At 43.8% G+C, this 15235-nt stretch overlaps 1 long non-coding RNA gene across 1 annotated transcript in view; it reads left to right on the top strand.

Annotated features, from left to right (window-relative positions):
* The first annotated feature begins 1437 nt into the window (after nt 1-1437).
* The window catches only part of LOC141493686 (uncharacterized), a 43078-nt gene continuing 29280 nt past the window's right edge, over nt 1438-15235 (top strand). The window contains exon 1 of the long non-coding RNA XR_012470291.1: nt 1438-2036. This is a non-coding gene — a long non-coding RNA (uncharacterized LOC141493686). The remainder of the gene's footprint in view (nt 2037-15235) is intronic.

Here is a 15235-nt window from a genome sequence, read left to right as displayed (position 1 = left end):
TTCTATTTGCTATCAAATGATGATAATGATGACAGAACATTCAATGTTAAACATAATATAATATCAATTAACAAACATTTATTAAGCCCCTACTGTGTGTTAGGAGCTAGGTTTAGCTCCTGGACATAAAAAACAGAAATGTAACAGGCCCTGCCCACAAGGAGCTTACATTTGATGGGGAAAGGGAATAGAACAGGCAATCAAGGGGTACCATAGGGTCTAGAGTACCAGCCCCAGAGTCAGGAAGATCTGAGTTCAAATCCAACTTCAGACGCTTCCTAGCTGTGTGGCCTTGGACAAGTCACAACCTTTCTCAGCCTCATTTTCTGATATATAAAATAGGTGTAATCAGCCCACACCCAGAGATGTGAATTAAATGTGACAACAAATGGAAAGCTCTTTGCAAAATTTTGTTGCTACATCAATGAAACAGGGTCACACAGTATAGATTAAGGCCGCTTTTGAAAGGTGTTCCTGAAGGGGCATCTAGAACCTTCCATCTGGCACCAGAATTCCTTATTCTTGCCACACTTCACCCTGATCTTGGTCTCTCAGGGAACAAATCTTGAGGTCCCCGACTCCCTTTGTTCAATGGCAACCCCTCCTCCTTCGAATCTGCTCACCTCTGGGGTCGGCTCACCTCCTGAGAGGCCTTTGAGAGTCCCCTCCCTGGACGGCCTTACTAGATGAAAGCTGCTTCTGTGCCCTTCCCTTGCTCCCTGACCCTGGAGCTGGTTTGAAGTTCAAATACCAGCCGGACACTGTGTGTTTGTCCCAGATCAACACTCCCCAGACATTGTCTCCCCCTCCCCCATTTCTTTTTTTCTCTTTTTAAAGGCAGCAAATGTGGACAAATATTAGCTCTGGGACCACAAGGAAGGGAAGTTATTCATTGACTCAGTCCTAGTCTCACATGCTGCCATAGTTCAGGTAGTAAGGATAGGGCTGGGCCTTGGAATCAGTTAGCTTGTATGTTTGTGGACCTTTCTCAGAGAATGAAAAGTCCTCGGCCTTTATCTGCTCCATCAAAAGAGCCATTAGTGACCCCAAGCCCCATGGGGGGACTCAAGGGATTACCCAGAAGGCTTTCTGAAACTTGTCAAGAATGCTGCTTTTACCCCTGGCTTCTCAAAGGAGTGGACCGGGAAGGGGGAGGGGAGCATAGCTATTGGGTGTTGACCTTTGGAACTAAATTTGGCTTGAGAAGAGCAGGCAGTAAAGGTGTTTTCAGGGAATCCAGGTGGCAGGAAGGGAGCCCACCCAAAGAGCTTGGCAGCTCCAATGGGTGCTGGCTGGGTGACTAGGAGCCAGGCACTCCCCCTCCCAGAGTCACAGTTTGCACAATCTCTAAAATGGATTGGGTTCAAGTCAGTGGGCTCACCTTACATCCACCTAACTTTCTCTTTTACTTTTAGCTCTGGTTGTAGAGATGGGAGTTTCAGTGGCCTAGGAAATGCCCCCAGTCCCAGAGATCAGCAAAGAGTTTGTCTAGGACAGGATGCCCCAGGGAGCAGAATATTGCAGGGAATTGAGAATTCCAAAACGAGGAGGTGAATAAGAAGGGTTGTCGGACTTTAAGGGGAGAGATGGTGTTAAGGCCCCCAAAAAGGAAGCTGTTGCTTTGTCTGGATGGCTTTGGGAGAAACCGGGAGGGGATTAAGCTAGTACAGGAAGAAAGGCACAAGTCTTTGGTGATCACCAAGCTCTAGGAGCTTTAGAAGTGGGAGCTCATTTGATCTTCATAACAAGGAACTCTGGGGATGTGCCCTCAGAGGTGGCACTTTTTCTTACCTCAGAGGCACCTGGACCAGGGAAAGCTTCAGTGTCTTGCCTAACTTGGGGCAGAGGTGGCAGGAGGAGGAGCTGTGGAGATGCCTGGAGAGATGTTGTTCTGGAGGCAGTGGGGAGCCCTGGTGCTTCTGTTGAGGGTTCAGCCTGGGACTCTGGAAGTTTCCATTTGATGACTGTGATAGAAGAACCCAAGAGAGGGCAGATGGGAAATGGAGAGAGCCTAAGGGTCAGCTGCAAAATCCCAGGTGAGAGTTATAGAGGATCTCAGCTGGGTTGGAAAGGGGGAGAAGGGGACCAGGCCCACTTTGGCCTCTCTCCTTCCCAGGTCTTGTGATCTTGCACCAAGACACCACCTACCAAGTTCTTGAATCCAACTGTTCCTTTTAAACCCAAAGAACAGAAACCCAGGGTCTTTTGGGTCAAGATCTCTTAGGTCCCAAGTCATTGGATGTGACCACCCACATTCTAGACTGCAAACCTAGTTCCTTTCAGCAGGAGCTGAGGGGTGTTTGCTGAACTCCAAGGGTCCTCTTTTTCCCACTGAATCCAAAAGGTCTCCTTAGGAATTTACAACAGAGAGAAGAAAGGTGGGGAAGTAGGAAGACTTGGGGGCAAGAGAGCTTGAGGAGAGAAATGACAGTCCACTCAAAGGAGAATGTGGCAGCAGCGGGTGTTCTATGGCCTGCTAGGTCTGTCTTCTCAGGCAAGTCCCTTTCCTGAGTCTTGGTTTCCTTCTCTGGTAGATGGGTGAAATTTATCATTGAATGATCATTTTTACAGTTGAGTTTGGAGGAGGCCTATGGGGGCCTGACTCTTGCTTTCCACCATAACTTATACCCTTCCCTTGGGCTCATCTACAGAGAATTCACCTCCAGGAATAAGGAGAGTTAACACCCTGATTCTTCCTTGGTCAGATCACATGGAGTCTCCCCTGGGAGACTTCCTTCCTTCCCTCCTTCCCTCTCTCCCTCCCCCTCCCTCCCTCCCTCTCTCCCTTCCTTCCTTTCCCCTTTCTTCCCCTTTCTTCCTCCCCTCCTCCCTTCCTCCCTTCCTCCCTTCCTTCCTTCCTTCCTTCCTTCCTTCATTCCTTCCTTCCTTCCTTCCTTCCTTCCTTCCTTCCTTCCTTCCTTCCTTCCTTCCCTCCTTCCTCCACATCCAAGCCTTTAATAGACTATCCCTCATTTCTAGAATTCTCTTCCTTCACACTTCCAGCTCCTAAAATACCCAATTTTCTTCAAGCATCACCTTCTACCTGAACCTCTTTTAACACCCCCACCCAATTTCTTCTTTTTTCCTTTTTAACTACCTTTATGGTACCCCCTTCTATGTGTCCTGCATAGAATTATTCCGAGTATGTTCATGTGTGCAGACAATTTACTCCTCCTCCCCCAGTAGATTGTGAGGTCCTTTGTGAGCAGGGATCTTTCTGGCTGACCCATAGGAGCGCCTTCATAGGTCCTTGTTGGTAGACTTTTTGGAGCTCTGTGGATGCATTTCAAACCCCCACCATTTAGGAATCGGACACTGCTTTCCTGACTTGGGTCTGGGGTGGGGAGGGTACAGTCAAAATGAAAGAAGGTCTCATGTGTCTCATGAGCATCAGCCGATGGAACCGAGCATACTCAGTCTGGGAGAAGACTATTATGGGGGACAGGACAAGTGAGACAGCCATTGTCCTCAAGGAGATTACATTCTAATGGGAAAAGACAATACATTAAAAACACATTCTAAAATTATAGCACAATAAAAAGTGGTGGAGGGCATCTCAAAGTTCAGAGTTTCAGGAGCAGAGCTGTGAGAAGAAGGAAGGATGACTTGTCTGGGCCCAATCTCCCAATGGATGAGGTGGCCATTGATTTTCTTCTCCCTTTGGAATCCTAAGATTCTTTGTCACTGCTTCCTTCAAAGCCTGAGCCTGGAATAGTCTTCACTGATCAAATTCTTTGAGTATATCTGACCTTTCCCTTAAACTTGATGTTCTTTCTCTCCATTTTAAGTCCCTTCCCTCTCTTCTAATCTCTGGCTCAAGCCTCTTCTGGAGGTTGACCAGTCATTCTGGGCCAGCCTTAGGAAGGACAGTGGAAAAATTGTACAGTGTTCAGGATGGGAAGGAATTGGAGATGATGATCCAAGGCAGGCAGTTTACTTAAAGAAGATTGGGGAGGGGCATGAAAGTTGTAATTCCTCAGGAACATGAGCCCTCATCTTCCCCATGACAGGCTGCCAAGCTTTCTTTTCACCCTTTCTCTACTTTCCATCTCTTGTTTTGAGATCAATAATGCACTTCTCCTCCCTTGGCTTCTATAAGTGGTGAGCTAAAGAACTATGGCCCCACTCATTATCCCTGTGACTTCCCACATCAGAAGGCCCTTGCCTGACCACTGTTTCCCCCATATCTGCTGTTCTTTGCCCAACTTTTCAATTCCTTTTAATGGGTCATCTTCCTCCATTAGAATGGAGGCTCCTTGGAGACAGGAGCTCACTCCTTTGCTTGCATTTCTGTCCTCAGCATTCAGCAGAGGGCCTTTAGAGGACAAGCTCCTTGAGGGTAGGCACTGCCTCACTTTTGTATATGCATGCTCAAAACTTACTATAGGGTCAGAACATAGCAAAGACTTGGCTGGCTCTGAATGGAAATTGGAGAAAGACGAATTCTGGCAAGGTGCAAGGAAAATGCTTTTAATGATAGACCACTAAAATTGGTAATGAGCTACCTTTCACATTCTAGATCTCTGAAGTAATGCTACTGGTCTCTTCTTGCATACTCATCTCCCTATTGAGGCTGTAAGAACTTCATGGGTGGGGATCTTCTCTGAGTTCTGCCACTAATTACTCAAGAGATTTGGATCAAGTGATTCCATGTCCCTTGTCTGCCCTTTCTTCTTCTAGAATATTTGGGGATTGGATTAGGGGACTGTTGAGGTTTTTTTTAATCAGTTCCAGATCTATGATTCTATGATACTTTGGGGCCCTTGTTTCCTCATCTGTAAAATCTAGGGATTGGAGGACTTGGTTGCTGAGGTCCCAAAGACTTCTGTTTGTTGATTCTGTGAAGTCCCAGGCCATCCATCCCAGGCCCTCTGCATCTTGGGAGATGGTCTTTGTGGTTGGCTGTACAACTTTGACTTTGTGATCAGTTAGGCCTTGAAATGCCACTTGACCCTGCCTTTAGTATTTTTCTTTGAGATTCATATTGCCTGATCAGTGGGTCCCCCCCCCCTAGCACACTGAGATATCAAAGCATGAACTTGGAGCAGATCACAAACTCAGGTGCTCTAAAACACAGAAAGGAAAATGGAGCACAGGCCATTCACAAAGGGCCAAAATTTGATGTTTTTCTAGCAAAGGTCTCTTGGTTCCAATTTTTGCTGGGGAAGGCTCTAGTTTGTGAGTTGAAAAGACCAACTCAGCAGTTATACAAACATCCACATACCACACACGCACAGACACACAGACACACATATACAGAGCCCACCTTTGACAGAAGCATCCTTGGAATGTGCCTTGGCTACAGACGTAGAGATGGCAAGTCCTTACCTGCCCTGGATCAATCAAGGAAGGAAGTAATCTTGGTAGTCTGTCTCCTGCTTAGGGCCTCCTTCTACTTGGGCTTGTGTTTTTGATTTGGGGGGATGGGGCAGTAAAAAAATTTTCTTGTGGGAGTCATAAGGCTTGGTGACTGAAGTTTCATTAACCATGGATATTTAGAAATGGGTTGAGGGAACTGGGAACATAGAAAATGGACTGTAAGAAAGAAAGGACATTGGAACCTAGAGAATAAAATCCCAGAACTCAGAGGGTCTTTTGTATAGAGAATGATAGAACAGGGAGACACCTTGAATGTCAAAACTGAGAGGGAACATAGAACAGAGGATATTAGAGCAAGGGAGGACTTTAGAACATAAAAATCCAGAATTAGGAGGAATCTTAGAATATACAACCAAGAATGTCCAAGCAGAAAAAAACCCAACACTTGCAACCTGGAATATGAGATGTCAAAGCTGGAAGGAGTCTGGGTAAAAAGAGTTGATCAGACTAGAAATATGATGTGAGTGGAAAGCACAACAAAATGGCAGCTCTGTGTTCAAAGGGATCTGGAATGTTGAAGAGAGACATCAGCTGCAGCAATCTAGAACTTCACAGTACTGCTACCTTTGTCAAAACACATGAAGTCTCATTTTACTCTTTGAATTAGAGGCCTAAGCTACATTATCTCTAATAGCTTTGCCAGGTTTTGTGTCCTTGGGTCCCTCTCAACTCTTAGACCTCCTTTTTTAAGGTCCCCCCCCCCCCGGGTATTCTAGGACCTAGGTTAGATTTCAGCTCTGACTTTCAATATTTTATGTTCTAAAACTCCTCTCAGCTGGGACCTTCTGGGTTCTTGAGTTTGGCATTCTATGTTCTAATGTATGTTCTAGACTGGACATTCTAGTTTCAGTGGTCTGCTATGAACTGATTTACATCATGAAAGAAAGTCACAAGATGGATGAAAGGATTGGCAACAAAGTCACATGAGGATGAATTGATGGAACTGGGATTGTGTAGTCTAAAGGGGAGGGAAGTAATAAGCATCTATCTATACAGTGCCTACTTGTACAAATAGAAATCCATTTCATCCACACCACAGCCCTCTGAGGAAGGTTGTATTATGATGGCCATATTATGGTTGAGGAACCAAGGCAAATAGAGGTTAAGTGACTTGTTCAGGGTCACCCAGATATTAAGTGTTTGAGGCCTCAGGTCTTCCTGACTCTAGCTCATTGCTCCTTCCATGATTCCATCATTAAAGATGACAAGACTTGCTGAAAGAAGGTGGTTTTGGTCCTGACCAAATCTTTTTCAGTTCAGTAGAAGGCTTGCTTCCTTTTTTTTTTTTTTTTGCAAGGCAATGGGGTTAAGTGGCTTGCCCAAGGCCACACAGCTAGGTCATTATTAAGTGTCTGAGACCGGATTTGAATCCAAGGCCGGTGCTTTATCCACTACGCCACCTAGCCACCCTCTCCTCAAAGTTTTTGCTAGAATTTCTTTCATCTGTCTCCCCTCACACCTTGCCAAGGTCATATAGAATTCCATAATTGCCCAGTCACTTTCAAGGCATTCAGCTGGAAGCAAATTTCAGTTTTCCTACTTCGGTGGGGTCTGTTCCATGGGAGTGACTGGAGGTCTCAGGCCTTGACCTCTATACTGGAGGGGAAGGGGAAGAGCAAGGAGGATCTAGAAGGACTGGATAAAACTGTGCAACCGTACCGAGGAGAACAGACAAACCCTCTCCCTCCACCTCACCCTGACCCCAGGAAGTATAAGTTCAGTTGCCAAATAGAGATTTTCTTACTTGAGCTAGCAGGATAGTTTGAGGCTAGAGCCACTGAGGTCCTGTTCTGGCCCTGCCTCTCACAGCTCACTTGACCTTACACATTTCCTTTTGAGCCATTTGGTGTCTCAGTTTCCTCTTCTGAAAAATAAGATATAGAAAAGGAATTCTATCAAGGTTCCTTCAAATCCCAAGTCAAAGATATTGCTATCAACCAAGGACTCTTTCCTGGTCAATCCAACTTCACAAACTTTTATTAAGCACCTACTGTATGCCTGACCCTCATCTAAGAGCTGAAAAAATATAGAGAAAAATGAAATGATCCTTTCCCTCAAACAGTTTCCCTTCTACTTGTGAGATGGATGCCCATAGATAAGTAAATATGAGCTATAGTATAGTGATAGGACCCAGACTTGTGACTTCATTGCTATAGACGACTCTCAGGTGGGGAAATGCCCTCTACCAATGCAAGTTAGCTTCAAACATTGAGGGGCGAAGTGAGGCTTGCCCAAGGTCTCTCTATGTCAGTACCTGAATAAACAAGAAACATATTGCTTAGAGTAAAGGTGGAGGTGAATAGGGGGCCTTGGTTTTAATGCTCTGATCTCTACAGTCTTCATCTCCATGGGCATTCTTAGACTCTCTCCTTCCATCAACAACACCATCACCCTTTGGAAATTTTGAAGTGTCTCAGGAAGAAGGTTTTTTTTTTTTTCTTGTGGAACCCTGAGAAAATTCTCCAAGGAGGCAAATCCTGGTCAAGACTGAGTAGAATGGCATCCATTCTTTCTTTCCAGGAAACTTCAAGGGATTTCCATGAAGGTGGGAGGACCTCAAGAGTCTGGAGATAAACACTGAACTTTTGGGGGGTGTTTTTGTAAATACCTCTCAGGATCTCCTGAGAAATGCCAATTTATCTCTGGTGCCTAAAGGGGACTTTCTCCAACTGTCCATCCTTTATATCCTGATTCTCATTCACCTACTCCTGGGCTTCATTCCATCCCAAACCAATCAAATTCTAAGAGGTGTTTAGAATTAGGTGGCAACAGGAATATGTACCAACCAGTCCATCTATTGGAAACCATTTATTAAGTGACTACTATGTTCCAAGCACTGCAGTGAGGATTCAGAGACCGAAAAGGAAACAATCTCTCCCAACTCATAATGAACTTACATCATTTTGGAGAAACAAGTAAATATTGAAAAGATATAGCAAATATACATACAAAATGGTGAAATACAAGAGGAGTTTGGTGAGGAAGGAACATCAAGAAAGATCTTATGATGATGCTAGATTAAAATTTAGGGGAGAAACTAGGGCAAGGGAATCAGATACACAGAATTCAGTAGGAAAATGATGATGCTCCTATCAGCACCCCTGATCAACATGGTGAACCAATGTGCTTTTGCTTCCTGCCTACTCTTTCCTCCTTATTCCCTCCCCTCCCTCAAATGCCAAATAAGCAGGAAGGTCAGCAGTGAGGTGAAGGGTGAAAGAGGCATCACAGGATGGGAGAAAAGCAAATGTTATTCCATTATTTTCATCAACAAGAGAGAGTGTTAAAAATCTATAAACCAGGGGTGGCTAGGTGTTGCAGTGGATAGAGCACCGGCCCTGGAGTCAGGAGTCCCTGAGTTCAAATCCGACCTCAGACACTTAATAATTACCTAGCTGTGTGGCCTTGGGCAAGTCACTTAACCCCATTGCCTTGCAAAAATTTAAAAAACAAAACAAAACAAAAAAATCTATAGACCAGAGAGAGATGAGAGAACTGGAGATAATTTATAGGTAAATTTAGAGCATTTATTTGAGGGCTAGCTGTGATCATGACAAGTTTCAGCAGAAACAATGGCTATTTAAATTTTCTTCTGAAGTTTGCAATGCACTTTAGTAGAAAACGTAAAGATAAAGGCTAGATAATTATAAATGCAAGTTAAAAAAATCTTGTTGAATACTGAGCCCTAAAGAATAATTCTTGCTTGATGTCAGTTTGAAAGGACATTTCTAATGGGTTGACTAGAAATATGGCTTGATATCAGGCCATTTAAGGTGCTTGTCTGTGCCTTGGTTAATGACTTAGACAACCTGCTTAGGCAACTAGGTGACATAGTAGATAGAGTGTTAGGCCTGGACTTAGGAAGATTCTAATTCCTCGGTTCATATCTGGTCTCAGATACAGGCTGTGTGAATCTGGGCAAATCCCTTAATGCTGTCTGCCTCAGTTTCTCTATCTTTAAAATGAGCTGAAGAAGAAAATGGTAAACCACTCCAGTATCTTTGCTAAGAAAATCCCAAACTGGGGTCATGGAGAATCAGATATGACTGAAATATGACTAAACAACAGCAAAATCCACTAATTCAATTTTCAAATGACACAAAACTAGGAATAATAACTAATATGTGGGGTAAAAGTGTCAGGATATAGAAAAATGATGACAGGCTTGCATACAAAACAAATAAATACTTTTCATTTTAACAGGGCTAAATGTAAAGTTATATGTGGGATGAAATTTCAATATTTTTAGCAACTTAAAAGGATGAAAATATAAAAAAAATTTTTAAAATTTACAAGATGAATATAAAGTTTTACATTTGGGATCAAATTGATTATTTGTCCAAGACAGAGAGAACATGACCCAGTAAAAGATCATCTGAGAAAATTGGGAGTTTTAGAGAAATTCAAGTTCCCACTAAGTCAATAATAGTACGTGACATAGGAACCAGAAAAAAAAAAACCCAAGGTGATCTGTATAAAGAGAAAGAAAAGTGTGTGTGTGTTTCTGTTTGTGAGAGTATGTGTATGTGTGTTATACTACAAGAAGGTATTTTCTCTAAAACATTTTAAATTATACATATTTGCCTTTCATTACTTGGAAAAATCTGTTCTGTGTATGCTTCATTGCTTCAAAATGTTGAATAAATGAGGTATTTGTCAAGTGAGCAGTCATAATTTATGGAGGTCATTCATGTATAATTCATATAGACACAGAATGCAGGTCAAGAAAGTTATTATCTGCTGATTGAACAAGCCAATCAATGTTCCTTCTCCCAAAGGGCTCCAGGGAGATTGCAAGAATGGTGTTCTAGGAATCCACAACTGGTTTATGGGGGAGAACATGAGATCTGAAGTCCAGGGATCTGGGTGCTAATCACAGAACTGTCTGGTTTGTTCAATAAAGAGTAAGTTAATTCATATCATCAGATCACTTCAGTTTTCAGTGCTAAAGTCTAGAAGTCCTGGACCTGTCTTGTCAAACCACCTCCCTTTGTGGATAAGAAATTGAATTTTAGAAGTGGTGGTTCATTTTCTATGAACATCCAGTCACTAAATAGCAGAACCAGATATGTTGGTGGGGGGGGATTTAATGTTTATTTGTTTATACATCACTTTTATGCCAAGTTCCTCTGGGTATGTCCAGGCCATCCAACATGGAAACCATATAGAAGGCCTTTTTTGAGAAGGCCTAGTTTGCCTAAAATGGAACTTGTGGTCTCTCCTACCACTAAAGTTGGGATAGTTGCCTTTAAAATTGTTCCTCTGCTGCCCCACTCTTTTGGGCATCCCATCTGCTATAGACAGAGGAGAAAATGTATCTGCAGCTTGGAAGCTGAACCAATGAGAGGGAAGGATGTCCTGCCCCTGCTCCCTCCTTTTTAACCTGCCTCCTACAAATGGGTCTAGGGATATTTGTTTCTATTCAGTTTTTTTTTTCTCCTAAATATCAGATACTACACAAGAACCTCAGAGGATCTGGATATTTGAGCAAAGGTGACTGGAATTAGGATTGAAGGAAGGAGAGAAGCCTTGAGAACTCAGAGAGCTGGGGTTTGAGTTCAAAGGCAGTTTGGACTTAGAAATTGGGATTGTCTCCTATGGGAAATGAGCTAAGCTATAAATTTAATGCCCTCCCCCTCCCTAGATAATGAGGCAGTAAAGCAGAGGGAGACCAATAATGCCCCTTATGGCTTGAGGGAGTAAATGTGTATTTTTATGAATGTTCTTTCTGAAGGAAAAGCTTATCTGACTATTAGTAGCTAATAGAGCTAGAGTGCAGGGAAACCACCCTCCAATTTGGGGAACACCATTGGTGATGGATGAAGCCATTTGGAGAGACTCTATATATACACACCAATCCGTTCCCTTAAGGCTACCAGAGAACTTTGGGAGGGGGGGGGTTCTAAAATTAAACAATCCCACTTTCAAGGCAACAGGAACCAGGGTGACTTGTGTTACATCCCTTGGAGTCCTCCCATTTTCCCACCCAAGGTGGAATCCCTATAAAAGGGAAAAAATAGTAACCAAGCAAGAATAATCCACTTATCAGTCATGTGGGACAGGAAATTTAATCTCATATCAGTTGTCTCCCACATTGACAATGAAGAGAGGAAGGCGCTTTTCTTAGCTTGTCTCCTCTGCCCATTGGCCAGTTTTAGTTGTGTTATGGTTGACTTTTTCCCATTTACATGATCAAAGTCAATGTATGTGTTTTTCCCTTAGTTTTGGACATCAGTCTGAATACTCATGTAACCTTGGAGGTGATGCTCAGTTCCTCACCTATAAAATAAGTCGTTGACTTAGATGATTATGTTCATTGTTAACTGCAAATATCTGATACCAAGGATTTTGGATAGGTTCCTAGACTGGGTATTTCATAGAGACAGTCTGCAGTCAGGAAGGAGATGGGAAAGGAATGAAGACATGGCTGATCTGTGTACTTCCCTAAAAATGATGGTTCTAGGAAGAACCAGACAACCAGTGGATAAAGTAATAGTGGGGAGAGGGCTAGGGATGGGATGGTGCTAGTTAGCTAGCTCAAATAGTCTCCAGAGGAAATGTGAAATTTTAGTGTCAATACAAAATCAGCAAAAACTAGAAATCAAGACTTCATTTACTCTTTTGTTAATTGCCTAGATTGAATAAAGTGAGAAAAAATGTTAATCATATAAATTAAACTTATACAGTGAGGCCTGATACATTTTTGGGAAGTAGAGGGGGAATATGGTGAGATCTTGTTAAATATTTCCCAGAACTCTCTGGCCATGCTCCTGGTGTGAGATGTTCAAGTCAGAAGGCAATCTTCCAGGAGAGTTGGCGGGGGCATGTTCTGATTTGAGAAGGCTACCATTTTGGCCAAAAGAATGACAATTGGATATCAAGGTTTCTTGGAATCACCGGAATCCAAGGACTTGATTCAAGTGGGTGAACTGATAGAGTTAGGGATTGGATCGGGAAAAAACACAGACTGTAGGGGAGGAGCTGACCATTGATGTGTATCAGTTCATGCCCACAATGATTTGGTCATGAATGGGATTCCTCTCTGGGTTCACATGCTAACTTCTTTTTGTGTTAGAACCACTGAGGCGCATCCTGCCTCAGTGTTACCTGTAAATTTATAGGAATGAAGAACAGGCATCATTTCTAGTCATTGGTCAAAGGGATCCAAGGAAAGTCTTTAGAAAATGATTTCAGAAAGCTTCCCCTAGAATTCTCCTCCTCCAGGGCCTCCTCCTGGCATGGTAGGTGAGCTGAGTTAGGCCTTCCCTCTTGTTTGAAACTCCTAGACATCATATGTTATGTTGCTATGATTAGCTGTGGAGAGCGGCTCTTTACTGGGGGTCAGAGATGGATTCTTGGAACAAATATTTTCAACTGCCTACATGTCACAAGGCACTTTGTGATCATCAGAAAAATGACCTTCTGAGGCCAATGTGGAAGGGCTCCTCATCTAAGGCTTGGATATCAGGCAATAGAGTTTTCAGCCATAACTGTTAGTATAAACCATATGACCATAGGGTTTATGGATGGAAAGGACCTCAAAAGCCAGCTTGACCAATCCTTTCATTTAACAGGTAAGGAAACTGAGCCCTAAAGAGCATAAAAGACTCTCCAAGATCCCAGACATAACAAGTGGTGGAAGCCAGGATTATGACCAGGATCACTGACCACAAATCTGGTTTTTCTCTATTTGCAGCTCATTGTCCAAAGGACTGAGCTTGGAACAAAGGCCCACATAAATGACTCCATGGGTTCTTGAAGGACTGAAGGATGGGTTGGCAAACTAAAATAGAATCCTGGGCCAGGATTTCCACTATAAGGATGGAGCTGGGAAGAGAGTCCCTGCTGCCTGTCAGGAATTTGAGATGCAATAATCACAATTAATATACTTATTACAGTGCTTTATATTGCTCTACAGGCTTTATTAACCCTGATTGGGCAAAGGAGGAAAGTGAGACTTAGTGGAATTACATCATACAGCCCAGGTAACACAACTCATGGGGCTGGGATCTGCACCTAGGACTTCCTGATACTAACCCTCACTTACCAGCCCAATAGGCTATTTTTTTTGGTAGGAAAGTTGGTCCTGGCATTGAACCCAGATGATTCCTTCCATGATTTCAGGTCATTTCCTTTACCCCTCCCCTCTAGGGAGGCAGGGATGGGAAGGTCATGACCTCCTCCCCAGCACCCCTTGGTGTAGCTGAGGCCATAAAGATAAGAGCTGACAGATGCCTCGGTCATTCCACAGAGGAAACAGGAGGCCCCTTAGCCCTGGGAGCAATACCCAGCTTATCAGTGTGGAAGGGGCCATTCCAGGCTAGAAAGTGGGGTGAGAATTTGGAGCCAGTTCACCTGCTTTGGAGGGGATGCGTTGGATGTTGGGTTACTAGTGATGACTTACAGACAAAGCAAAGGAGTTTGTTCAGATGTTGGAAGAAGGCTGCTGGGTTCCCAGGCAGGGGTCATCTGAAGCAGCTGGGCTCCTTCTTGGGATGATCATGGAAGGCCCGCACCAGTGGGAAGGAGTCCAGGATAGGTCTGTTCCTTAGGGCACATTGTCAGGCCTCAAACCCAAATCTAGCCCTTTGGATTCTGGGTCTTCCTTCTGGGGCCACATAGAAGGGAGAGCCCTTCACCACACAGTGGTCCTTCATATCATCAAACAGACATCTCTTGGATCTTCCCCCCAATCCTCTTTTCCAGACCATGCAAGGGAACCTCCTTTGTTCTGATCTCAGAGCCTTTGGCATTCAGCTTGGGCTCTCTGAGCACTCATCCCAAAATGTGGGGGGGAGAAGGGGACAAAAGAAGTCGGACCTGGGTTGGCTCAGTAAGTATTTGTGCTAAGACAGAGGCTAATAGGGATCCTGCTTCCCTGGTACCAGAAACTAGGCTGTTCCCTTCCTGGTCTAGGATCCCATTAGTTTCCTCAGCTGTTATATAGTTGACTTTTATTGAGTTTGGAGATCACTGAGATCATGATTATCTTCACAGACTTATTTACAACTCCTATCAAACACATCTCCACTCTGAGTAGGGCTGCTCCAACTCTATCATTCTGTGCTCTAAGGTCCTTCCTAGGTCTAACATTCTCTCACTGAGCCTCTGGGCTCTGACTGTTCTGTGATTATGTATCAAGGACAAGGAACACAGAGCCTGAGAAGGAGCTTGAAGCCCATCTAGAGAAGGACACTGAGGCACAAAGAGGGTGAGTGTCTTGCCCCAAGTAATACAGTTGCCAAGTTTCCCCCCAGATTTCTCTTTCCTTAATCCCTACTCTTCCTACTAGATTATGCAGACTCCCAGTCTATAAAGAAATCTCCCTGAGAGAGGTGGTCTTCTCACAGCTTGATCCTAGTCATCGTCATCACAATGAGTATTAACCTCTGATTTATCCTGCCCCTCAGATTCCCCTCTCCCCAACCCCAACCTTTTAACTGCCGTGTCCTGGGAAGAGATGGAATGACCTTGTTAAAAGTGTATAGGACCTTCAGCATCAAAGAGAGTGGTTGAAATCCTTGGACTTGACAGGATTTCTGATGAAATCTATTCTAACATCCTTCCTGGTGATCACTGTCCTTGTATTAGATGAAGAACCCCAGTGGCCCAGCTCCTCAGAGCCGTTAGGAGCCTCAGAGGACAGTTGGACAAGTCTGGATCTCCTCTTTAGCATCCCTGACCACAAATGTTTGAAAGACCTTCAATGGAAGGCTACCACTTCCAGGAGCAATCTCTCCACTCTGAAACTGCTCAAATTGTTCAGAAACTCGAACTGGCCTTTTAGCACCTCCCTCTCCTTAGTTCTGCCCTCTGGAGCCAAGAAGAACAAAGCTAATTCCTTTCCCACTGGACA

Source organism: Macrotis lagotis, chromosome 1 (assembly GCF_037893015.1).
Source record: "Macrotis lagotis isolate mMagLag1 chromosome 1, bilby.v1.9.chrom.fasta, whole genome shotgun sequence".
NCBI classification, from domain to species: Eukaryota; Metazoa; Chordata; class Mammalia; order Peramelemorphia; family Peramelidae; genus Macrotis; species Macrotis lagotis.
Note: the sequence above shows the minus strand (reverse complement) of the source record. Positions and strands in the feature narration are given on the sequence as shown.